At 41.5% G+C, this 25986-nt stretch overlaps 1 protein-coding gene across 4 annotated transcripts in view; it reads left to right on the forward strand.

Moving 5' to 3' along the window:
• The window catches only part of BICC1 (BicC family RNA binding protein 1), a 326417-nt gene that overhangs the window by 222447 nt on the left and 77984 nt on the right, over nucleotides 1–25986 (forward strand). The window lies entirely within an intron of this gene.

A 25986-nucleotide genomic window follows, 5' to 3' on the forward strand; every position in this document is an offset into this window, starting at 1 on the left:
TCACCACCTGACACAGAAATACCATGATTTAGTCACTGAGGAGACCATGTGTTCAGAAAGGCAGCGAATGATGACTGCTATTGAGAAACAGGCAACATCCTTCAGTGGTGGTTGCTCTTGGATAATGTCCATCTTGGTTTCTAAAGGACAACACCTTTATGGATTCATTCATTTTAAGTTTCTTTGCAGTCAGTTAACATGGATAAGTGTAGAGTGATGATCACCTCGCTGTTCAGTGTCCGTGTGAGATAGTTTTGGATAAAAGATCGTGTGGTGTTTGTCCTGTCCCCTCCACCTCTCTTTCTCCTGTGCCACCTTCTCCCCTCCCTCGTGTCCTTTCACTCGTCTTCCATTCATCTTTAACCACAGAGAAGATAGTGGAAAAAATGGAATAGGAGCATTGTCATTTAGTAAGCAGGACATTTTGGGGAAGTGCATGTTTTATGATACAAATTCAGGGACTATAGAATTTTTAAAAATATTCCCTAGCATTTGAAATTATTGGAAGATTGAATCCTCATTCAAGCCAGAAAAAACTTAAGAATTTAAGAGTCAGTACACCAGAAATTGACACAACATTGTAAACTGACTATAACTCAATTTAAAAAAAAAAAGTCAATATACTGGGCACTTAACTAGGCCAGTCTAGGAGTGTCTTAATGTGAGTCATGATTAAGAAAAATAAAGCAATCCTTAGTATTTCTTCTGTATAACATAAATTCATTTTGAGTGGAAGAAAATGAAGCTCCAGCTCTTGGGGTCAGAATACTAGAACGTTCTGCTTTATGTAGAAAAACCTGAGGTTTGTGCCTGTGAGAGCAGTATTTAAGAACTAAGGTATATAATACTGTAAAAGCTTACTAACATAGAATAACTTCAGGCATTCATTAGAATTTTGAATGTTACTCTGAATCACAGCCTATTTTAAAGTAAATGCAGCTTTATTAAAGTACAAGTAACATTTGGAGCAAGTTTAACTGTTTTGCCAAATAGAAATCCTGCCAAAGCTGCCTTAGCAAATAGATAAAAGTGATTTGTGATGAGAATTTATCACCCTGGTATGATCACGCTGCGTGCTTCGTGATGCCAGATGAGTGTATTCTTTCACATAAAGGAAACATTTTTCTTACAGTCCTCTTCTTGCTCTTAACTTGCTCATCAATCTCTTTCTTCTTCGACTGGCAAGGGTAAAGTGGGTAAAAATTGTTGACAGTCTTCATGCCAGATTTCAAATAAATAAGGTCAGCATTCATGAAGCTTGATTGTCTTTTGTTCTGGGAAGAGCTGTCCTGCAGAGTTTAACTAAGTGATGGGAACTGTTCTCTGTGTGCGTTTCTCTGACGACCACGTAGGACGCCCCAGGACAGCGAGGGGATGAAAGGTGTTGACTGGGTGGCTTGATGCATCCTGTTTTGGAGGCCATTTGGCACCAAGTTTGGCTATTCTCTTCCTCCTCGAATAAACAAGAGAATCATCAAAATTCCATGAGGTTTTATTATTTTTGGTTGTGTTCCATCAGAATAAGCAATATCTGGTAGAAAAATCTTAGCATGGGAAAAACCGTAGGCTGTTTACTTCATTCTTTTTCAGAGGAAAAAATTTGTTGAGTGTGCTTCTACTTTGGCTTTGTGTCCTCACCTGGGACGAGGTGAGGCCTTTACCATAGTGACACTCAGAGGGCAGAAAAGAGGCCTGGCGTCGTGTGCTGGACCACAGTGTTTCCAGGGGTGGGTTGTGACCTGTTCGTGTATCATGAATTAATTTAGGTGGGTTGTGACCTGTTAGTGTATCGTGAATTAATTTAGGGGTCACAACCAGCTTTTAAAAAAAAATACAGCTAGATTAGAGAAGAAAATACCGGACTGTGCAAGTAGTGTCATGAACCTTTTTGTCATATACGTATGTTTATACATACGAACAAATACACACATGTATATGACTAGGTCATGATGTAAAATGGGTGACAAAGGTCAGAGAACCCTGTTCTAGGCAGTTAGCTCCCCAGAGGGTAAAGAGTACATGAATTTTGTTTATCACTGTGTCCCTAGTGCTGTAACCAGCACATAGTTGGCACTGAGTAAATATTTGTAGGTTGTCTGGTCCCTCAGCTCAGTTCACTCATGGTTATAGTGGAACTGCTGATACGGACGGGGATGTCTGTCACTACGGTGTATTGTGTAGGAAGAAGGTTTAGAACCACAGCCTTCACGAAGGAGTGGCATTCACTATTATGAATTACTATTATCAGTACTGTGACTAATGGTATCTTTCCTGTAGACCTCTTAAGTGAACGAAGGTGGGACATGATTTGTGGCTGAAGCTTCCTTTCGTGGTTCTGAGCAGCCCTAGCTGGGGAAGTGGAAAGAAACGTAAGGGAAATTAGCTGGTGGTTGTCATTCATGGGACACCTGAATGTCAGTGTATCTCTTTCTACATGAATAACCTCATTTGTAGATAGTGCCAAACGTGCACACTTGAGTTCTTTTCTGAATGTGATGTTCTCATACACAGACACACAACACATGCACACACACACACTTCATGTTGTGGGTGAAACGATTCATGCTATGTGACACCTTATCTGGACTCAGGACCCGAGCTTGGGTTTGTTTCTCGATCTCCAGCAGACTCCGTCTTCTTCCCTCCTGAAGGCCCCGGGATGGGCTTACTTGCTCTTCTTGTAACTACTGCAGGGCAGCTGCTCGCTCCAGTCTTCTCTCTGTCTCCTGTGCCAGGGCCGGAGAGGAAAGTGGTCATTGCTTTTCAACTGTCCCCTCAAACCTGAAAAAAGCAAATAAATCTGATGGTTTTTTAGAAAGATATTTTTCATTAACTTAGTTAAGGAAGCGAATTTGGGATAGAATGGAGAGGTGAGAAAGTCAATGGAAAAGTGAAAGCATTAAGATAATAAGGAGACAAACCAGAGACTGGGAGGAAATATTTGCACAAGATATATCTGATAAAGGGCTATTACTCAAAATGTGCAAAGAATTCTTAATACTCAACAGTAAGGAAATGAACATCGCAGTTAAAAATTGGGGAAAAGGCCATAATAACATATACCTCATCAAAGAAGGCATACAGATGGCAGATAAGCATGTGAAACGATGCTCAATATCATATGTCATGAGGGATTTGCAAATGAAAACAGTGAGCTACCACTACACACCTGTTAGAATGGCTGCAGCCAAAACGCTGACAACCCCACGTGCTGGTAAGGACGCGGAGCAACAGGAACTCTCACTCATTGTGAAATGGTACAGCCACTTTGGAACGTAGTCCAGCAGTTTCTTATAAAACTAAACATAATCTTACCATACAGCCGAGCGATTGCGCTCCTTGGTATCTCCTCAAATGAACTGAAAACTTAGATCCACACAAAAACCTACACACAGATGTTGATAGCAGCTTTATTCACGGTCAAACTTGGCAGCAACCAAAAGGTCCTTCGGTAGGCGAACCGGTACCTGCAGACAGTGGGATATCATTCAGCGCTGAAAAGAGGTGAGCTATCAAGCCTTGAGAAGACATGGAGGAACTTTAACTGTGTATTACGAAGTGAAAGAAGCCAATAATAGGTACTGTATTATTCCAACTATATGACGTTTTAGAAAAGGCTAAACTGTGGAGACAATAAAAAGATTAGAGGTTAGTATCTGCTAGGGGTTTGTGGGGAGGGAAGGATGAATAGGAAGAGCACAGAGGATTTTTAGGGCAGCTCAGCTATTCTGTATGATCGGAAGTGGTGAATGCATGTCATTATACAGTCATCAGAAGCTACAAAATAGGTTTTGATGTTGGTGTGATGTTGATGGTAGGGGAGGCTGTGCCTTTCTGTGGGGAGGGGCATACTGAAACTGTACTTTGCATCAGTTTTGCTGTGAACCTGAAACTGCTCTGAAGTAAAGTCTGTATTTTAAAAAGTAGTCATATATATTGGGTGCAACACTTTAATCAGCATCTTAAAATGTATTATATACAAAGATAATGTTACGTGATCAATAACTCTTAGTGTATAAGTGTAAAAGCACCACAAAATCTCTTAAGAACCAATGAAAAGTTTTGTAAAATTAAAAGAAGAAAGCAAGAAGGACGGTTAAATGGTAAATCACACCTTTTTTTCCCCAGAAAGTGGCTGGAGCCAAGTCATGAGCTCTCTTAGCTTACCTGCCTCTGTGACCATCTCCTTGGAAGAGTTCCTTTTCCTTCAGCCCTTTTCTTTCCTGAACAGGTGTTTTATTTGAAGTCCGTTGCCTTTAGTGAAGAAAGTGCCACCCCAGGACCCTGTCTAACTACAGTTCTTTCTTCTTGTTAAACCCCGTGAGGGGGAAGGGCAAAAATATTTCTTACTTGCCTCCCTTGTAATAGGCGTGTTCTCGGTGTGTTATCTCTCTTAATCCTCACAAAATCCTACATGAATGGCTGTTATTAGCCCTGTTAAACGTGTTAATAACTGATGCGGAGAGATGGTGTAACTTGTCATGATAGTGTTTGAAGTGATGGAGTTAGGCTGTAAACATTGATTTCAAAGTTCAGGGTAATTCCCACCACTCCACAAGCAGGCATGTTGGTGCTAATGATGAGTGCTGGTGACCAGACAAATGAAGATTCACTTGCACATTCATTTAAAAACACTCAGATTTAGAGTATGTTTCTTAACTGTCTTCTTCAAGAAGAAATGAAATCCCAGCTCCTTACTCACGTTTTAGAAGCTTGCTGAATGTCCATCTTTTACAGTTTTCAACCTAGATTTATGTTTATTTTTCCCTGTGCCTTTTGCAGTATTTTTTCCTTCCTTTTGGCCTCTTTTGAGACCCATTCATGGTTTTACTGGGATTTATGTACTTTTATCTGGAGTAGTGGTTCTCAAGCTGGGACGATTTCATTCCCCCGGGGATGTTTGGCACTGTCTGGAGATATTTTTGGTTATCACAGTAGCCAGTGGTGCTACTGGCATCTGATGAGTAGAGGCCAGGGATGAGGCTAAACATTCTGCAACTCACAGGACAGCTCCCCCCACAATGAGGCTTATTTGATGCAAAATGGCAGTAGAGCGAGGTCGAGAAATGCTGAGCTTAGAGGAGCAGGCGTGGTATCAGGAGACTGCTGTCTGCACAGCACTGGATTCTTAGGCCATTTCATGAAGCGCAATGCCCTGTGTAACTGGTTTCCTTTTGCAGCCTTAGAAACAGGATAGTTTATCTATATTGGTGACTCCCGAAGGAAGGGCATACCTAGGTAACAATGTAGGCGAACTGACAGAATTTCAGTAAGAGAGAGAAGACATGGTAGGGGGGCAGGTGTACACATTTGAAAAGCTGATTTGCAGTCTATTTTGATTTGTGGAGTTTGTGCAACTTCAACTGCTTGTTTATTCTCTGTGAGTGTTTGAACTGTGTTTTAAGTTGTGCCTGTAGCCCCAGGGCTGGGGAATGACGGATGCACCAGCTACCGTCCCCATTCCTGCTGCCTGTGTCTTCTGTCCCTCTTTTCTGGAATGTGTGGTTGTGATCACTGTGACAGTTTATGACCATGTTTGAACACTGTGATGGTGCCGTGTGCTCCTCTCTTGGCCTGGAGATGGACACCAGATTTTGATGGTTTCCCAAACCACGTGTGGCATTTCCCTAGCTTTCCTCCATTAGTCACGGCACTGCTGGACAGAACTGGGTGACAATCTGTCAAGCCTGTCCGTAGCCATTAGATGATTTTCCCGAAGCCTTTTGCAGTTGCAAACATTACCGAGCTACCATGTGGCATTTCTCATTAGCTACAGAAAACAACAAATCATAGTGGCATCCTCATTTCTTCAGATGGTCTTTTTGTGGCATTAAAGGATGGTTTGTGGCTTATTATAACATTCTTAAACAAACCTTGGTACTAACAGGCATTTTTATCAAAAGATACTAGAGAGATTTCAGGAATGAGGAGTTAACGTTCTTTTTATATCCTGTTGCCAGACATGACTCTTAAAGCAGAATAAGCCCTGCCTGAAATAAAAAACAAGAAAACAGAGTATGAATGTGGTTGGCTCTTTGGTCTATGCACAGAGCTCTGTATTATCGCTTTGTGAAAATGGGCTTGTTCTATGCACACACACATTTTTTGCAATGGGGTTTATCCACTTAAATGAGAGGATATTTTCCATATAAGCACGTAAATAATAATGCTATTTTTATAGCTGTATGAAATGCCATTGTGTGTATGTGGGGTATGGATGTATCTTAATGTATTTTGACAGATCTGTTTTGCTGGACATTGGGCTATGTTCTCTATTTTTCTGCAATGAATGTCCAATTTATTTGTGCATTTATATATAAGCTCTTTTGTTGCATAAATTCTTACAAGTAGAGTTCTGAGGCCACAGGTAGTGAGCAGCTTTGATAATTTTTAGGGTTGCACCTTGTCCTCCCAGATGACCATTGAACCCCTACCAGGCAGGGACCCACTTCTGGAAAGGGACTGGCTCTTCCCTCCCGTCTTTGCCAGCATGTGCTTTCCCATCCTCGGGCAGCCTAAACAGTGAAAAAGACGTGGTCTCCTGCACTTTGGTAATTAATAGAAAAATTGAACACTTTCACCTGTTTATGGAGCGCTTACTTGCATCCTATCAATTGTCCTTTTGTTGATTTAATCATACCCTTTCCCTATTCTAGTCAGTAGTTCATCTGTTTTTTCCCTAATGAAATAAAGTCCTTTAAATTGCTTTTTTCTACTCGGCAGTTTAAGATTACTTATGTGTGTCTCTAACTGTATTGTCCAAATGGCTCATTTCTCACTATTAATATTTATTTACTACTAATTCATGGATCATTGCTATTTGAAACTAGAAAGAGATGAATTGACTTTAAATGTTAATAATGTGTTAATTTTTGAAGGATTGTAGAAAAGTGTGCATGAATACTTAACACACTGGATTTCCAAAGTAAACTATTTGAAGATTAGATCTTTAATATTAATAGCATGGAATTTGTCTAAACATATATACACATATACATATACATATGTATATATATGTACGTGTATGTGTGTATGTATTTGGCAAGGCACGAGAAATGGAATATTATTTAAGAATCATTGAGCTCTGGTTTTATATTTTAGTGGAGAAAGTTTCTGAAAATTTTTCCATTCCCTTATTTTCAAGGTAAAGATGCTTAAATACGTAATTTTGGGTTGACCTGCATTCCATTTCTACATTGTCTGCATTTTTAGAGTGGGATCCATAAGTAAGAATATTTAGTTGTTGGTATAATTTACTTCCTCTTCAGCATTCAGTTCACTTAACAGAACAAAAACCACCTTCTGCATTGCCCTGTTTCAGAAATGCCCCTTTGCTTTCTTTGTTGTGATTGCTTTCTCAAATCTGACACAGCCCCAAGGGGTTCTGATTTATTTCACTTGGCTGGGAGGTATGTATGAATTCAGGAAAGTGAGGGAGAAGAAAGCAAAAAGGACTTTCAGCCACCAAGGACATACATGTTTGAAATCAAACTATATATCTTAATTTCCTTCACTTTCATGATCAAATGGGTATATTCTACTTTAATCCTCTTGGCAGGGAGAGGGTATAGCTCAGTGGTAGAGTGTGTTTAGCATGCACGAGGTCCTGGGTTCAATCCCCAGTACCTCCATTAAATAAGTAAATAAATAAATAAACTTAATTACTACCCACCTCTCCACCCCCAAAAAAGGTCCTCTTGGGTTTTCTCCTTAGGTCAGGTTTTGAGTACAGTTTGTTTCAGCAGCACTGACTTCTGTTCAGTTCCCCAGCCCATGAAGCCATTTCACACCTTTACGTCTGCTGTGTCTGCTGTGTGTTGACTCTTCATTTTCCTGTTGGTCAGCTCCTAGTCATCCTTCCACATCCATCTCGGATGGCGTGTCTTCCTGGAAAGCTTCACCCACACTCCAGATGGAGTCTGTACTCTGTTCCCTGCATGAACTCAGTTCTTAGACATACTTACATTTTGGCACTTTTCATGCTTGTGATGTAGTAGCCTGGACGTTGCCCTTTCCTCCTGGACTGTGAGCGCACGGACCTGTGTCAAAGGCCAGCACATCTTCCTCCCTTCCATGTGCATGTGCCTGTCAGGAGTGGACTTAAAGTTTACATTATCGTTTAGGTTTAGAATAAATGTGAAGTTAATTCAGCAATGGTTGAAGTCATTCTGGTGTCTTTTGAGTAATTTTTGAGAAAGTGAAGAAGAGCCCTGGCAGTTGGCCACACTGAATACCCCTCACAGAATATAAATGATCAGACAGGGCTACTCCTTGAGTGTGTCTGAGGCCAGGCTGAGACTCTGCAGCCACGAAAGTAATTAAGCCTCTCTCTCTCGTGACTGACCTAAGTGATCACTGCTACTTTACCAATGATGACTCTGACTCTGCTTTAATCCTCTGCCTTCTACATTAAATTTTCCAAGATACTCACTGAATACATTTCCCTTACTTCTGGACAGTTTACAATCCAAAACTGGCCACTATTTCCTTACACCTTGGAATCACCGAAAACAAACCCAGATTCTATAATAAGCATACTTCAGTTTCCTCCTCAGGTGCCGCAGTTTCTTTGGTGTCTTCTCTCCTGCTGTAGCAAGCTGAAGAAGTCTCAGGTTACTGACTGCAGGTGTGTTCCTGGTGGTTTTTGGGTAGTGGGCACCACAGTGAGTGTTGGAGGAACTTAGGAAAGAAGCACTGATCTCAGTCTCTGCCCCTTGGATATTTAGTTTGACCCTCTGCCCTACTCACTTGCAACAAATTTTTAAAACTGCATTTGCTGTCAAGACTAGAATCATTTAGTGGAGAAGGAGGAGAGTGCAAGCCACAGCCAAGGATGATATTCCTTAGGAGTTGGGAGTTCCTTGTGTGGATTTTGGAAGCGTGGGTAGGGTTGAGGCATTCTATGTGGGAAAGACTCAGAGCTGAGAAGGATCATTGTGTGTTAGAGGAAGAGAGGAGGCTGGTGAAAGGGAGAGAGTTCGAAGGGTTGGTAGCTAATAAGGTTGGACAGGTGGGGCAGATCAGTGAGAGCTGTGACCTCATGAGAACCTCGTCCATTCTGTAGACAGTGTAAAGTCTGGGGAAGGGGGTGGTGGTCACAGGAGATAATTGACAATTGTTGTAGGAGGAGGGTAAAGACTGGAGGACAAGTGTGATGGATCATATTTGATGGCAGTAGGATCAAGGAAACTTTTTTAATTGAAGCATATTCAGTTACAACGCATCGATTTCTGGTTTCTTAAAGGGTGAGTCGGCAGAACATGGCGACTTGACAAAAGCAAGGAACTGGGTAGTTGGCTGATGTAACAAATACTGTTCTTAGGCTCTTGGTCTATCTCTGCCTACGTTTACCTGTGGTGGGCATTTCCCACGCAGGCTGACAGCTTCCCACCTCAAGTGCTGCGTCCCTGACCTTCTCTCCCGGGTCAGCACTGCGAGAATTTACTCCTCTGGGGCAGAGCAGCCAAGTGCTGGCAGTGATGCTGGTGTGTGAACTCTCCCGGGGACAACCTTCAACCAGTGAAGGACTGAGGTCAGAAAACAAATGTCCAGTTTCCCCTTCTCTCTGTGGGACAGATCTAAGGCAACTTCTTCACGTCCCCTCAGAACTCCCTGGGGGGATTGAGCCCCAGCAGTGACTGTTCATTCCGTTTTCTTGGTTGGCTTCCCTCTCTCTCTGTCGTGTTTTCCTTGCTCCCTAGCTTGTGCTCCCTGGGACCACCTCTCAAATAGACAAGCCCAAGAAACACACACTAACCCAGAGTCTTGTCTCAGTGTCTTTTTTGAGGGAACTCAAACTAAAATGGCCCTCTTGGATGATTGAACAGTCATTATGCCATGGAAAAATGGAATTGGCATTCTTTCCCCGTCGTTAATTACCGACTCTTTTGTTTAGTGAAAAAATGACTTCAGTGATCTCAAGTGTATTTTATATATCAGTACAGAAATATGGCAAAATGATTTAGAGTTCATGGCTCATTGTGAGAAAAAAAAAATGCTCCAAACCATCTGCAGAAGTATTAAAATGATCCCAAGTGGAACATAGACACTTGAAGCAGTTTCCAGGCACATTAGATTGTTGTCAACAAAGAGAAAAATATCCATTCTGGAGAGAAGCAGGAAGAGAGAAAGGGTCCGGAAACCTGTGATTTTAGCAGGTCAGGAAAAAAATGTTAGTGGGTGAGCAGGCAGGAGCCCTGAGCTTCCTCACCTGGGTGTCATCCAGGTAGTTGAGGAATCCTAGGCCATTGGCAGCTCTGGTGTGATTCTTGCCAGGTTAGGGAGCACTGATGATCGATCACTGGGGAGAGACTCAGCCATAGCATCGTTTCTGTCCACTTGTCCTCTCCTGAAAGTCATGCTTAGTGGCTTGAGCCAAGTTAGGAAAAATATTTCCGTTACTAACAATGTAGTTGTTAAGTGTGCTCCATGGGGATTCTGAAGTACTTACTTGACAGTAATCATTAATTTCAAATCAATTTCATTCTTTTCCTACTTTTCCTTATGATCATATTAGCATCCAAATATTTTAAAAGTCAGCACTTGATGGAGTTTAATAGACAAATGGCAAGAACATTGCTTATAACTAAAAGAAGCAGTGAATCCAATCAGTTTCCATGAACAGTCATACCTACATTCTGCAGCATTTGGAACTGATGCTTGACTGAAAAGATGCCCATGCAGGGGTGGTCCTGTCTATTACATTCTCTTAGAAAATGAAACCCTGGCTTTCCTTAGCCCTATGTTCTGTGTTGGACCTTATTCTAGAAGGGAAAGAATAGTGTTTATTGATGTTTTTCTCCTAACATCTGTGAGTCAGAGATGCTTAATTCTGTTGAAATGAGTTTAAAACATGGATAGTTTGTTTACCATTTAATATATTTTGGAGGGTTCATATGCATTATCATGTTATAAACTCATCAGTCACTTGAATTAAGGGATAAGATAATAAGACATGAATTCTTTTTAGGAACATTTTTTTTTTAAATCAGATCTTCACCTCCATTGAATAAAACATCATATATAGGAAATTAAAATTAAGTAATGATCACATCAGTGGCCTTTGAGAGAGCAACAGAACCTAGAATACAGTGATCAGGAAGGGAAGAAGCAGCAGCGAAAGCTGAAGGGCACCTGTCTGTGAGACAGGATGGCAGCAGACGGGGCGATGCTTGACACATCGTGGGCTGAGGTGAAATTAGCTTATTTTTCTTGTTCTGTTTCATCCTTACAAGAATAAAAGTCAGTTGAGTGGATGTCTAGGCTGAGAAAGTATAGAGAAGAGCATGGCACTAGGGAAAATAGGAGACCAGGGCTAGATTTAAGAGAACATGTGTTGGGGCTAGGATTAGTTCGCCTTGGGCTATTCACCTCAATTTGTGAGTCCTTCTGCTGATATGATGCTCATTTTAATAAAATAACCTACTTCAAATTTTGGTTTCTGTGGCCCTCAGTTGACTACTAGGTATGCTCATGAGTTTAATGAGCCAGGTCGTTAATTCTGCCAGGTCCTTGCCTAGTAGAATGCTCGGCTGGTAGTATGTCCTCAATAAATGTTTATTTAAACTGGTCTGAACATATTTTCCTGAGTTTGGTGAGAAGGAGGTGAAAAGAGTAAAGATTATTATAGATTTAAGAGAAAGGGGAGAAAATTGAGTGTAAATTTCCTCTACTTTTTCTCAGTCTATTTGGAGATGAAGTCATCTCTTGGGAGCATAGGGGGATAGTCTGGACACTTGAAGAAACTGAGGAGAGTTCAGAACAGCTGCTTATGGAAAATTCAATAGAGATGAATAAAAACTTGCCAAACCAAGTTAGTATCCAGCTGAGGCTACATAGTATGTATTTGTAGAATTTGTAGTTCTGGTTGTTTGGTCACTCAGAAGTGGAGAGCACAGATTGGGGGAATTTCAGGGTGTGTGATGAGAAGGTGAAATGGATGACCAGGGAAGACTGAAGGCAGCAGGAGGCTAGAGAGAGGGCAGGGAACCAGCAGACACGATGACCTAGAGCACCTGTAGGGTTGAGGGCATTCAGGAGCTGCATTGCTGGGAGAATGTATCCACAGAAAGAAATCATCAGTTAGAAGTGGCATGGTCTGGGTTGTGATAAGGTTCAGTTTATGGCTGGCTGAGTTTGTGAGTTACTAATGCATAATTAATTACACAACTTAATAATTCTTAGCGCCTTTAAGGTCGCTTAGCAGAATTACATTGGATTCTTTAAACAAGCAAAAAGAAACTTGTTAATGAGTTAAAACCAAGTAAGATTGAAACAGTTAGTGTCATTATGACTCCAGTTTACCGAATTTTATGTGATTTTAAAGCTAAGTAGCCAAGCTCATATTCCTTTGGTAATTGACTTTCATGTATGGAAGAATGACTTACATAACAGCCTATCAGTGCTTTTGCTAGCCAGTTTTAAAATGTTACATGTGCAAACACCTCATAACTTATGCATGTTTTCCAGTGAGAATTACATCATAGGTCGAAAGAAAATAAATGCATCCATGTTTCTTAGATGTTACACAATCTAGGAACTACATAACTTCCTAGTTACATAATTTGAAGTCATTGTGTAATCTCATGGCTCCTGACAAGGGGGAAAAAGTTCTATTTCTTATAGAAGTTCAACACAATGATTGGCTAAAGAACATTTGTGTGTGGGTGTGTGTGTGTAATTTTTCAAATACGCAGATATTAAGTACTGGTTAGAATTGATCTGACCCTCTCTCTGGCTGCTCCCTCTCGACCACCCAATGGACATCTGGGTCATCTCTCAGTTCCAGAACATCGGTAGTTGTGACCTGTGCCAGCCCAGAGCTATGCACAGGGTTCCTTGGAGTCATAGGGAGTATTGGCCACCCTCCCACCCGTTCCTTCTCTGCCAGGCCTTTGACTCTGCCTGAGTGGCCATGTATGCTCAGCCCTCCTTGTCCCACCAGCATCCCCTGAATTGGTTGCTGCAGTGGCGGGGCTGGGTGACTTCCAGGATGTGTAGGCTTTGGCTTACAAACTGCCAACTCTGGAGCACGTCTGCCCAAAGCCACAGCTGCCACTGTCATGACAAGGCAGACAGTGCACCTTCAGGTCTCTGATTCTGATACCTCCAGTGACTCATCACAGGGTCTGGCCTCCCTTACTGAGAAGGGAATTGGAGAGATGAAGGCAGATCAGAGTCTCCACAGATCTTGCTGCCTGTTCTGGCTGCCTGTCTCTGCCCCTTTACTAGCCAGAGTCTTATTTGAACGCAGATACCTGCCTGGTACAGTGTCAGCTGAAGTGCTCTACTCCCTTTGAAATCCGTTTTGCTCAAATCCCTCCTCATTTGCAGTGAGGCTCCGGAGTTCTCTCTAGCCATGTGGGTAGGGGGTGGGTTTGGGGAGACGGTCATCTAGCTGGTCATTTCTACCTTATTTAACGTGTGGCTTCATTTCCCGCCTGTGCTCTTTATTATGTGTTAATGGCAGGGAGCACAGTCTTTCCTTTTGGCTCTGTTTTACAGACATCAGCCAGACGAGACGTGTGTGTTTGTGACCGACTTAAATGTGCGCTGCAGCGAGAGATCTCGCTTAGTCTGCGCTTTTCCTTGGAGACTCTCTGCTTCCTGGCAGCCCCACCCTGCTGCAGGCTCTACTCTGGGCTCTGCCCACACGTAATTCTGCAAACATTTTAAGACGTCAGATTTTCTCTCTGCCTTCATCTTGATTCTGGGCCCCATTTGGGCTTCTCTGAAGTGTAGATCATCTGGTCTAGGTTCCAGCTTGTGAAGTTACCTTCTCCCTCACCTACCCGTCCTTAAGAGGGGAGAGGAGCAAGCTGGGAACATGTTTCACCACATCATAGCAGAAGGCAGAAATAGCTACTTTGGGGAATTAAACCTCATGTGTTTGTGTTGTGTGTTTGCTTGCTTTACTTTTACAAATACACTTGGTTCTTGAATCTTCAGACTGTGGTGGACCTGTGGACCCTCATCTAACTCCTGGGGCCTTCCTGGCCACCTCAGGATTGGTAGATGGCTTGGATTACTAGTCTTGACACCACACATTTGGAACTGCCTGAGGAGATATCCTGTGGGCTCTTGGTTTCCTGAAAACTTGTTTTTAGGGGAAAGTTAGTAAAAAAAGATTTTTGTATGCTGAAGTATGTTGTTGAAGGCTTGCCTTATGATTGTTTTGATTGATGTTTCTTAACTTTATGGGGAACGGTTGCACACTCAGTGCATTAAAAATACCCTTTATAATTGGGGATGCCAAGATCAACTTTAATGTAGATTTAATGTTAGTGTTGTTTTTACTTATAAAATTATTTAAAAGGTTTCTGCTGCTTTCCCTCTCTTATCCATAAGGGATTAGAATCTGTTCCTTTATGTAATGTAATTTTAATTAGAATGAAAATTGAGTGATTTGATCAACTCTTCCCTTCTCATTAAAATTAAGTCTTTAGAGAGGAGGGTATGGCTCAAGTTTAGAGCATGTGCTTAGCATGTATGAGGTCCTGGGTTCAATCCCCAGTACTGCCTCTAAAGATAAATAAGTAAATAAGATCCTCATTAACCCTCCCCCCAAATTAAGTCTTTGTCCCCTTGAATGGGAAGAATTAAAAATAAAAATGGAATCAGATAATAAACATGTCTATTTTCATTCAGATAAGACTATATTACTATCCACAGTGGGTTTAATATTTTGACCTGTTTCAATAATAATAGTAATCAACTATTATTTATTGAACACCTACCAAGTCAGGCACTGGTTTACAGTGTATATGTTTTATAATTTATCTCACTGTAATAAATTCTTTGAACTAAGCATCTCATCTCAAATGCAGAAACAGGCTCAGAGAGCTCCACATGGTTATATAGCTCGTAGGTGCCCTAACTGAAATCTGCATCCACAGTTCATTCTGTGGTATCCTGTCCTCTTGACAGTGCTTAGAGCTTCTAGTATAGAACCCTGGACCAGACGTTTTGTACTCGGAGAACACAAACATACTTTTGAGCACTTTAATCTTTCTGATTTTATAAGACAGTGCTTTTTATTCCATGTCTTATGCATAGAGAGGAGATGGCTGTGCAGCCCTCGTCCGCCCTGTGTCTCTTACTTGTACACAAAAGAAATCAACTGGTTGCCTTTTCTTTTGGAACAACTAGAATTGGCCTCCTACCTTTTTTTTTTTTTTTTTTTTTTGATCATGATCTTAAAAATATCCACCTATTACCATGGAATGTTCTACATTTGTTTCTTAAGGTTGAATAACTCAATTGATGGTAAATATCTTTTAATCTGTGTACAAAGGAACAAGTTTACCCCAGGGGAAAAAAATCAGATCTTCAGACTGTTACGTAAGATGAAACCTTTTCCTCCTGGAACTTGGCAGAGTTTAGAGTCCAGGAGGAAAAGAGTATGTGTGTGAGAGGGAGATTGAGAAAATGTGAAGAAGTTGCCTGAGAAATGTAAGCAATTGATTGAAAAGGAAGCAGAAGCTATTCTTACAGAGCTTTGTAACTATCTTACTGATGTTAATGTTTGCCTTTAAAAGATGATAGAATTTATTATAGCTCTTTTTGTTCCAAAACCCAATTGAATTTTACTGAGAGAAAATGGAATTTTCCATGGGACAGTGAAAAAGTAATACATACGTGATTAAAATGTTCATTCTGGCTACAGTTTACCTATTTACTTCCCCTTGAGAAAGCTTAATGCATATGTCCAAAATCTCTAGCCAGATAGTTAAAAAATGGTTTTCATACTTGACAATTGCAAAAGGATTCATAGAAAAGTTCTATTAAAAAAGTAGATGTCTTTTTGTATTGAAAACATAGTCTTTAAAAATAGGATTCATGTTCATTTAGCAGTACACCTGAGTAATACCGCTTAAGAGCTTAAGCAATAAGCTATGAATGTATGGGGAGATTAGATAGACAATCATGATGTAGCTATAATAAGCTGAACTCTGTGGACACCTGTAATCCTTCTCATTTTTATAAATCGCTAAGAATAGGACTTTGTGAAACAGTTGCCAGCTCTTGAGGTAGTGCCGGTGCACGGTAGTATTCAGAACGTTTTTTGAGTGTGCATGTGTGAATAGGAACATGCATGGTTGATGCCTGGGTCGGTGGTTTGATATGTGACTACATGGGTATAACACCTCCCTTTGCTGCCGATGCAGTTTTTCCTGGTTCTAATACACAGCCAGTGGTTCCTCTTCTTTTCCCTGTCTCCTTACTCTGATACACTTAGATATGTGCTCAGGGAGTGTGCTGGCTTAAAACTGGAAGGATAATCCCAGGCACACAGGCCAGATAAATTTGGGTGAGATTTATGTTATGGAGGTGGTGTTGGTAGGGACCAAGTCTCACCCAGAATAGCCTCAGCACCCTGGACATTCTCAGTCCCAGACTGAGCTGAAGCCGAGCAAGTCAGAGGGCTCGCTGGCTGCCGCAGCCACCGCGTGGTCAGTCAGCCTGGTTGTGGTGAGTGCAGGACTGGCTGATCCTGATTATCTTGGAAGCACTTTCTTTTATGCTTTAACGGTCTCAGCCTAGCACAGAGTAATGGTTAGGACCATGACGTCTTGATCCAGAACTGCATATGTTGGAATCCTGGCTCAGCCTACTTGCTCGTTATGAAACAGTGGGCACTGGGCCCCCTTAAACCTCTCAATTCCTCATCTGTAAAATGGGAACACAAGTACTAGCTATCTCTTAGGAGATTTGTATTGATGTCCACCTTCGACTGTGAAAGCTGCACTTCCATCCGTGGGAAAAGTCTTTTCTTTGAATGTGGTCACTGACGTGCCCAAGGGTCTGAACAAAAATGAGGAGGATTCTAACATGTAGTCAGGGCTGTGTTTAATTATTCATCTGCCACCATGCCTTGGTCATCTGCAACTACTGGGGAGCGAACGCTGTCTCCCTGTGACTCGTGAGCTTGGTGAGGCCTTCGGGTCTCTGTTCCCATCAAGTGCCAGTGTTTAATTAAACTCTTCGGAGTCTGTGATCATGATGATAAAAATGTTCATCCTGGAAAAGTTTGAAAATGCTTTCTGGTTAGAATGAGATTTTTAGTATGTTTTGACTGTGATCTTTGGCTATAAATGCCTGAAATGCTGACATAGTTGAATTTATTTTTGTTTTAAATACAATTGCTAACATTTCCAAGCGTCCATATGGACTCGATAAATACTTTGCTTCTGCTTACTGTATATAGGAACTGGATGAAAAGGAATGATTATGATTTGGGGAATCCTGAACATTTGTCTTCATTTAGCTTGATGCTGAAGTGAATTAGAAATATTTCTTTGTCATCATAATTTGGGGGTTTCAGAATTGTTTGCATTTTCAGGAAATTGGTGGTAACTTTATGTTAGCTGGGGAAAGTGAATTTTAAAATTCTCCTTGAAGAGGCAAATGATCTATTTTTCAGAGGAAAAACTTATTTTTCAAGAGAATTTGCTGCCAAACTATCTGCATTGGCTTTAGGCATTGCTTGATCTTTTGGCACATCAAGAAATTATTTTCTTTGTCTAAATATTAAATCAGTATTTGGGGAAGGCTGGGTATTAGATGGGGTGCAGTGTGAGGGCACAAAAACAGTCAGCTGTGCGTATTTCCATATCTGCAAGCGGATTTAGTTTCTGCAACTGTCAGTCAAGCAGATCTTATGGAATGAATTTTCATTCCCCCATGAGTTGCCATACAAATTCTCATTCTCCAGGAAATAAATCACAATGGCCTTTCTGACAAAGGTAGATGGTGAAAAACAGTAAGAGGATGTAGTCCCTCCACTGTTAAGCAGAAGTAAATTGCTTGTTTTGTTTCTTTTATACTATTAAAAAAAAACAGTTTCTTCTAAACATGCCTTATCTACGTGGGGAGAGGCTGTGTTCTTTTTGTGACTGTTTACTTCTGCCCGCAGCGAGGACTGCTTGGAACATGCGGTCTGCTGGGAGGCCCTTGTCGGGGCTGTTTTCTCAGCCTCTCTACGATAGCTGGCTGGTGCGTGGCGGCACCTTCGGCTGTGATGTGCCACAAGCTGTTGAAACCTTTTGATGCTGAGTTTCACAGGGCACAAAGCCCTCTAGGATGTATTTTATCAAACTCTTCCGTGTATGTGTCCATCTTGTGGAGAGGTTGGTGTTACTTGTGCTTAACAAATGTGTTCACTGAGATTGGAAGAGAAATACAAAGTAAACTTTTTTAAAGCATCTGCTATATCTCAGTCAGTGAGCTAGACCACAGCCACCCTGGGATTACCTCCCCACCCCCATGCATGACTGGGAAACTGATACTGTGGCATTTCTGGGAAGCTGTCCAGCTAATAGGTGTGGGTATCAAGCTTGTATCCTTTAGACTCTAAAGCCCACATACCACACCAGTCACCTCACTGAATTTTACAGTGACGTGAACTATTCAGGATCATCAGTGAATATTGTCAAGCTGGAAAGAAATTCACAGAATTCCTGTCTGTGTCCCAAGCTGTGTTATTTGCACCGTTAGGTCCCTGGATGAAAGTGGATTTCTCATAGGTGCCTTGTTCTTAGCTTGACCCCAAGTGAACTTATGATCTCCCTAGATTTGTCCCTCTTTTTGAGTTCCCGTTTCAGATGCTCAAGCCAGAATCCCAGGAGTTACCCTTGACCCCTGTCTCTCACCCTCCACATTTCATCGGGCACAAAGTACCATTGATTCCAGCTGTGAGGCATCACTGTGTCCGTTGGGAGAATGTCTGGGGAAGAAGCAGGGTAGAGGCCTGGTTTAGCTCTGACACCTGCGAAAGGAGATTGCGGGAGAGGAGACTGGGTCAGGGGCGCCTCAGACTGTGACACAGGTCCAACAGCGCCTCTGCTGGGCCAGCAGCAGTTCTGAAGCAAAAGTTGCCTGTTACGGAAATCCCTCGTGAACAGAAAGGACAAGATCCTGATATGCCCCTGGGCTTAGTCTTTGGGGGCTGCTGGGGGAGAGTGTCCTGGGCTTACAAGCGGAGGTGAACCCTGAGCTCTGCAGCTGGAGCAGTCTTGCAGCTGCACTGCAAGTTCTGAAAGGGAGATGGGAATAGTGCCCCTGACTGGCCACCAGCATTGCTCCAGTCTGTTCACCCCGACCCCAGTTTCTCCTCCCAAAACCCCGCCCCGCTCACCTGGGCTACGGTACTCTGGCCACTGGGTCTCCATTCTTGTTCCACTCTGATCCATCCCTCCAGCCGTTTGGTTTTCCTTTGGTTTTTAAGAAGGAGGCTTGATTCAACAAATGCAAATTTAAAAGTTTCTGCTTCTTGTAGGCTACATCTCGAAGTAAGACCACGTTTAAAATGGATTTGTACAAGTCACCTTGAATGAATTCTCTTTGGCAGAATTATGGCTTATTTGCTAACACCTTTTAGGTAACTTGGAAACCAAGAAATAGAGCCCTCAAAGGAGTTATATACAAAAATACCGACCAGTGGCAACAGGGAGAGATTTTCAATAAATTTTCCCTGGTGTGACTTTTAGACCGCATGAAATATTAAAACTGCGAAGTCTTGCTTAAGGTGAAAGGACGTGTTTCTTTGTCCTTCTTTTCTTTTTTCTTTTTCATTTTGTTATAGTGTCACTACTAGAAAATAGCTAATATGACACATGAAATGGGATATTTTTTAACTTCCTGTGGTTCCATGCCAGAATTTTTTAATGAATGCCATCTTAGACCTCTAGTATTTCTAACCTAAGGCCTTTGAGCATCACAATACATGCATGAAGCCAAGGTTGGAGGACCACCAGTATACAAACCGAGGAATAGTCAGGTTTATCAGAATTTCAAGATGATTTCCTTTCCATGAAAGGCTTTGGGTACATCCACCCTGATGATCAGATCACCTGGCCTCAAGGCCTGGGGAGAAATTCTCTAGTGGGCCATTGTTTATTTTTCTCCTGATGTTCCCTCTTTGTTTTCTCTTGTCCTCTTTTTGGACTCACCTCTAATGATGTAAATAGTGATCTTATCACACCTTTATTTTTTAACCCCCAGGCTGAATTCCAGACAGGGCCCTGAAGGAGCTGTCCTGTGTCCACCACTTAACCTCTCATCCCCGCTCACCCTCGACCCCAGTGTTGGAGAGCAGACTCTGAGTGGGAGTTTCGTGTCGGAGACATTTGTGGGGGGTGCCCTCCCCCTGGAGACAACATGTGGGGGAAGGCGGGGTGGAGAAGAAGGCTTGACGGGGGAGGGAGGAGTAAGCTGCAGGCCCGCCTCCATGGCAGGGCCCCCTACCCCCGGGAAGCTTTGGCATTGAGAGGCCCTTCAGAGCTGCCCCAAGTTGGGTCACAGGGCCAGGCTTTTATTTATCATGAGCTGAGAAGTCCCTAAATGCTAGTGGAAGGAGGCTTGACCAGGCAGGGGAGTTTCTCCAGCAGGGGCTGGCCACTCCCAGCATCCTGGGGGAGTGAGTCCTGCATCCTGCAGGGAAACCGGCAGGGCTCGCCTCCGCTGGGCTCCTGGGCTGGATGTCTCCTCCCGCGGCCCCTGGGCCTGCTTGTCTGCTGCTCCTCTCACCCGCACACTTCCTATTGGCGGGTTCCTCCCTGCTTTGCCTGTTTACCTCCTGTTTGCTCTTCAGATCTTACCTCGTGGCTCTCCACCACAGGGAAGCTCTTAGCAGACTAAACTCTTGTTATGCAAAACCCAAAGCTATTTCTCTTTCTCCTCCTTTGTAGTGTCATTACTTGTTGAGGGTCTTCATTCCCTCTGAGAGGCCCCTTTGTGAGGCATGGCCCACTGACTCCCTCAGGGGTGGTACATGGTGCTGCCAGGCATTCAGCAAACAGATTTTGATTCAACAAAATGAGGCAGTGTTAAAATTACTTATTAAAAAATTATTTTGCTTTTCAAATATTTCTTCTCTCATAAACAATTTAAATAATACGCAGAGTTCTGTGATTACATTTGGTACTTGCTTTATTCATTACTTCCTCGAATGTAACATGCTATTTTTTTTTTCTGGTGCTTCTTGTGAAGAGTCAAATACTAAATAACTCATGTGAGTCATCATAGAGGTGGAAATATTGGTCAGTTTGGAGCATTTATGACTGACTAAATTTCCGTAAAATTTAAGAAACACTACAATGCTATATTTCTAATGGACATATCTGTGATTTATTGATGCATTTTTAGAAAGTATAAACAAGCAAACAGATTTTAAAATTATCTCCATGCTGATTAAAGAAAGACCATGTGTGAAGGTAAACATGTATTTACTTACAAAGCAGTTAAATTGAAGGTCAGTGTTACGGTGTAGAATTCTCGTGTCAGTGGAAGACTTAGTAGAGCACAGTGCTCACCAGTACTTGACAAACAGCAGTGAGCTGAGTAGTTTGAAGGAAACGTAAGTCTTAATTGTTTGTCATATTTGTTTAAGATGAGAAACATTGATTTGGTTGGAAGAGTAAAGAAAATAGAATTCACGAAACTTTGGTTTAATATTTTCTGTACTTTACTTCCAATAATTCTTACATGAACTGCAAGATTTTCCCCTCATGTTTTTTTTTTGAGATAATATAGATACATTTTAGTATAACAAACTCCTTTGTTCTTAGACTGAGCTTCTTTAAATTGAATTTATAAGTTCTGTCAAATTTTAAAAATATTTATATATCCTTTTCAAAGGAGATGTTAAAGTTTCTCCCTTTATAAGGAAATAAAAAGTACTTTTGATGACTTGGTTTAGCACTCTCAGAGATTGGTATATAAATCTTAGGTGAATGGCTCATGTGGAAGCCTACTGGTTAGAGAAGGCTGCCCCTTTGAAATGGACAGTCTGAGCAAGTCTTTGGTAATTGGCTCCATGGAAAGTCATCCAGTTGGCCTGGCTTTTGGTACTATTTTGTAGCTTATAGAGTATGTGCCTCAGCCAGGGAGTCACAGGGTCTGGATTTGAGTCCTCACTGGGTCATGTCTAGCTGGATTCCCTTAACCTTTGTGACCAACCTCCTCATCTGTGAAATAGAAATAATGACTCCCGCTTCATTGCGTAGCTGCAGGATGTACATGCGGGCGTCTGTGGGGAGTGCCCTGGGGAGTCCTGGCACTAGGCCCCCAGCAAATGGTAGCGATTATTATTATGACCAGTGTCTGGAAATAGCATATGCTTTTATTTCCTTATTTCAAAGTTAATTTTTGAAATGAAGGTTTATTTCCCCATCGAGTTCTAAAAGTTTTACACGTGTATAAAGAAAAGACTGTTACAATTTAGAAATTATATTTTGGAAACTTATGAGACTCTTAAAATTTTGGGGCTATTCCCTGAAACTCCTTTGACATTTAAAAGTTGTTAAGACACCATCAGTTAATTCAAAACGAGATCAGGTCTGATTCATTTGGATGAATCTGATGGGGTCTGAATTTATTTGATTATATTGAGGCTTTTTGTTCCCAGTATTTCCCTGGATCTTGTGTGTGTATGTATGTGTGTGTGATCAAGGGGAAGTATGGAGTGCCTGGGATTTTGGTGGAAAAAAACTCTTTGGGAATTAATAATTTCTAAATCAGTGTTTGTATCCTTTACTTTTGTTCTTGAATCTTAATAGATCCCCAGGACAGAGTTGAGAACAAAGTGCTGTGGAAGTCCACAGAAGGAGTGACTAACTCATTCTGGAAGGAGTGACATTTGGGTTGGCTTTGAAGGATGACTTGTTTGCCAGATGGAGAACGGGACGGGTGTGGGGTGGCTTTTACAGACCAAGGGAGTGATATGTGAAAAGGCAGAGCCCTGGAAGCACACGCATTTCATTAACAGTAAAAATATTAGCCACTGGAACCGCAAGCAGTTACAGTGTGAACGCTGCTCCCAGAGCTGTGCTAGCGGGGCCTCAAGTTGGGCAGGTGTGAGAGATACTGGAAGGGGATTTGGGGCCCAGTTGAGAAGGGTGTGTTTCTCATGGAGTTTGTTCTTTTCTTGGAAGGCTGTGCTCACGTTTGTATTGTAGGGAGGTTTCTGGGTGGAGCAGTTGCTGAGGAGGTGAGAGAATAGAGGGGCTGTTGGAAGGCGTAGACCATAATCCCGGTGAGAGATGAGACGTGGTGACAAGTGAGAACCAATGAGGTGAAGAGTGGGATCCTTAGGTGATAGGATTGATTTGCAGAAGGAGAAAGGATTTTAATTAATATGTATGGGATGTCATGAGCTTTAACCTCATACTGAATTTTTTTTGAAGTGAAGAAACAGGAAGTTTATTTTCTAAAGTGCATCCAGTGAGTATCTTACATAATTGAGGAAATGGTTTCTCTTTTAGGCATCTGACTCTTTTATCAAAAGAAAATCTGTCCTGCTGAGCCCCGCCCCCAGGGGGACAGAAGCAGCCCTGAGCAGTGTTCTGGTCCCAAAGTGAAAGGCGGGTGCCCGCAACAGAGCCCCTTCAATGCCCAGACCCCCTAGGCCTGGTAGGACTGCTGTGAGGGGGGCAGCACCCTAAAAGACACCCACATTTCCCCACACACAGCCACAGAACCCATGACATAGGTTAGTATTTTGCAACCAGTTGTTTTTTTTTTTTAAGAAGAAGAAATGTCAGTACATTCCTTAAAAAAAAGTAAGACAAATAAATTTGGGAAAGAGTAATTAAACAAAGTGAAATAGTTTTTGCTCTAAATATGTTATTCCTCATAATCTTTAATCTGATAATATGCTTTGTGAATTCCAAGAGAACAATAATAGAATAACAGAAATCTATCTCAAGATCTATTTGTTTTCTTTTATTTTTTTTAATTCTTAGATGACTCATATCCTCACTTTACAAAATGGGTAACTGAGAGCAAATAAGATTAAATATCTTGTCCAAGGATTTTATAGTTAATAAGAAGTCCTTATATTTAAATCCGTGCTGTTTATTTTACATGATACTGGTTCCCTTTTGAAATTGTTGGGTTTAGGGTTTGAGGATAAGAAACAAGTCAAGGCCGACTCAGAGGCTTCTGGTTTGAGTGACCACAGTTGCTGGCACTTTTAACTGAAATAGGAAATGTGAGCCAGGGAGCAGTTTTGTATTTGTTTTGTGTGTGTGGGAACAGAATGGATAATCATTTAAGCTTTGGACTCGTGGCATTTGAGGTAGTTGGTGGAGATGTCTAGTAAACAGTTGGAATACCAAAAAAAGGAAAGGTGTATTTTTTGTACTTGACAGAACTGTAACTTTTTCTGCTATACAATGGGCCAATAAAGTTTGGATATTCAATTGTATTATGACTTTAAATAGAAGTTTCTAAGCTGATGTCTCAAATTGCCACAGCAGTCACTTTGAAAGCTTCTGGGTTTTTTTTTCTAGATGAGATTATCACTTCACACCCAGGTAGCATACTTTATTTTTTGTGTGCATATTTTATTAGAAAGCTGTCTAGAAAAAACTTGAGAAAAATATGTTTAATCTTTTTCTTTAGAGAGAATTATGCTGTGTCTAGCTCCTCTGGAGAATTTTAAGAATTTCCTGACACCAGGAAGCATCCTTGTGAATAACTGTTGTATCACAGTGGTGTTTTCAAGAGTCATTCATCTCTGCTGTGAGGTTACGTGTATGATTTTTTTAAAAATTATGTTCTAATAGTGTGTCTTATACAACTTTGGCTTGGTCCGCTTAAAGATTCATACTTCACTGTTACTACGTTGTTGATTGTTGAAATCAATATTCCTTAGTTTTTTGCCATCCCTTCTATTACTGCCCAGCTTACTGGAGAACTAGCCATCAGATCGAGAACTGTAACTCCCTCTTCTTTTTTTTTGTATTTATGTATTTTTAAATTGAAGTATAGTCAGTTTACAATGTTGTGTAACACCCTTCTTAACTGGTCAGTATTACATAGAGGTGAGGTAGACCCCTAAGTACTCTGGGATGCATGAAGTTAATGTCAAGTAAGCCATATGAATAACATAGTTATGTCAATTCAGAAGGCATGTGTGCTGGATGGGGCTTGGTCATGGTTTTATAGACCATTTTCTCCTTGTAGGAAGGTGGCTCAGAGGGCATTCCGGTGGTGGGTATGATGAGGGAAAGTCAGAAGGGCACACAGCATCTTTATGGAATGACACGCAGGCTGATTAGGCTGGAATGCAGGGTTCATGGAATACTGTAGTTTGAGATAGGCCTAAAATAAGGTGGCTTGGAACTAAACTAACTTTACAGTATCTGTTTTTTTAAGAAGATTCAATCTCCAGGTCTCTAAGTATGAGTCTGGCTATCAGCCTTCCGTGGGCTGATGTAAGACCACAGGGCCAGTGCAACTGAAGCTGTAAAATGGCACACGGATGCTGCCAGCCAATTAGGATCTGGTCCTCCCCTCTTCTCTCCTGAATTTTCATTTCTCTGATGCCACTTGATTTCACCATTTGGGCAAATTTTCTGATATTTTGATGGTGATTTTCAGATAAGCTTAAAGAAAAAGATGAAATTAGCTGAATTTATTTTAAAATACCAACAGAAATTAAACAAGGAGACAGCAGCTGTAAAAACATACACCAGACTTGTCAGTTACGGTCTTACCGTGCCAGCGTCGGTGCGGGCTCACACCGTGTGCTGTGGTTTCCATGACTACTGCTGGGCAGCAGGTCCCCCAGGTTGGTAAGCTCTAGCTTCAGAGTTTTTCATGGAAAGGAAATTTAAGACTTTTCAAAGACTGAAGTCAATACTTCTTTCTTTTTTTTTTTTCTTTTAGCAGATGGGTTATACATTTTTAAAAAAAGAAAAATGGTCACCACAGTTTTGATTTCCAAGTTATAAGTGAAGCCAGACTTGAAGGCAGTATTTCAAGGGCTTTGAAATTCTGGCATCTAAATGGTTTCTCCTATATCGTCCCCATGACAACAAAACTCAGTGCAGGTATTGAGTGTCATCTTTGCTGTAAAATATTCATGCCATGAAATTGCCTTTAGGTCTTCATGCTACTTAATAAGCTAAGGCAGGAGAATTTAGCTTGTTTACGGTGTTATATGGACAAATATTTCAAAATCTTTTTTGTTTTATGAGCTTA

This window comes from Camelus bactrianus, chromosome 11 (genome assembly GCF_048773025.1).
Source record: "Camelus bactrianus isolate YW-2024 breed Bactrian camel chromosome 11, ASM4877302v1, whole genome shotgun sequence".
In the NCBI taxonomy this organism is placed as follows: domain Eukaryota; kingdom Metazoa; phylum Chordata; class Mammalia; order Artiodactyla; family Camelidae; genus Camelus; species Camelus bactrianus.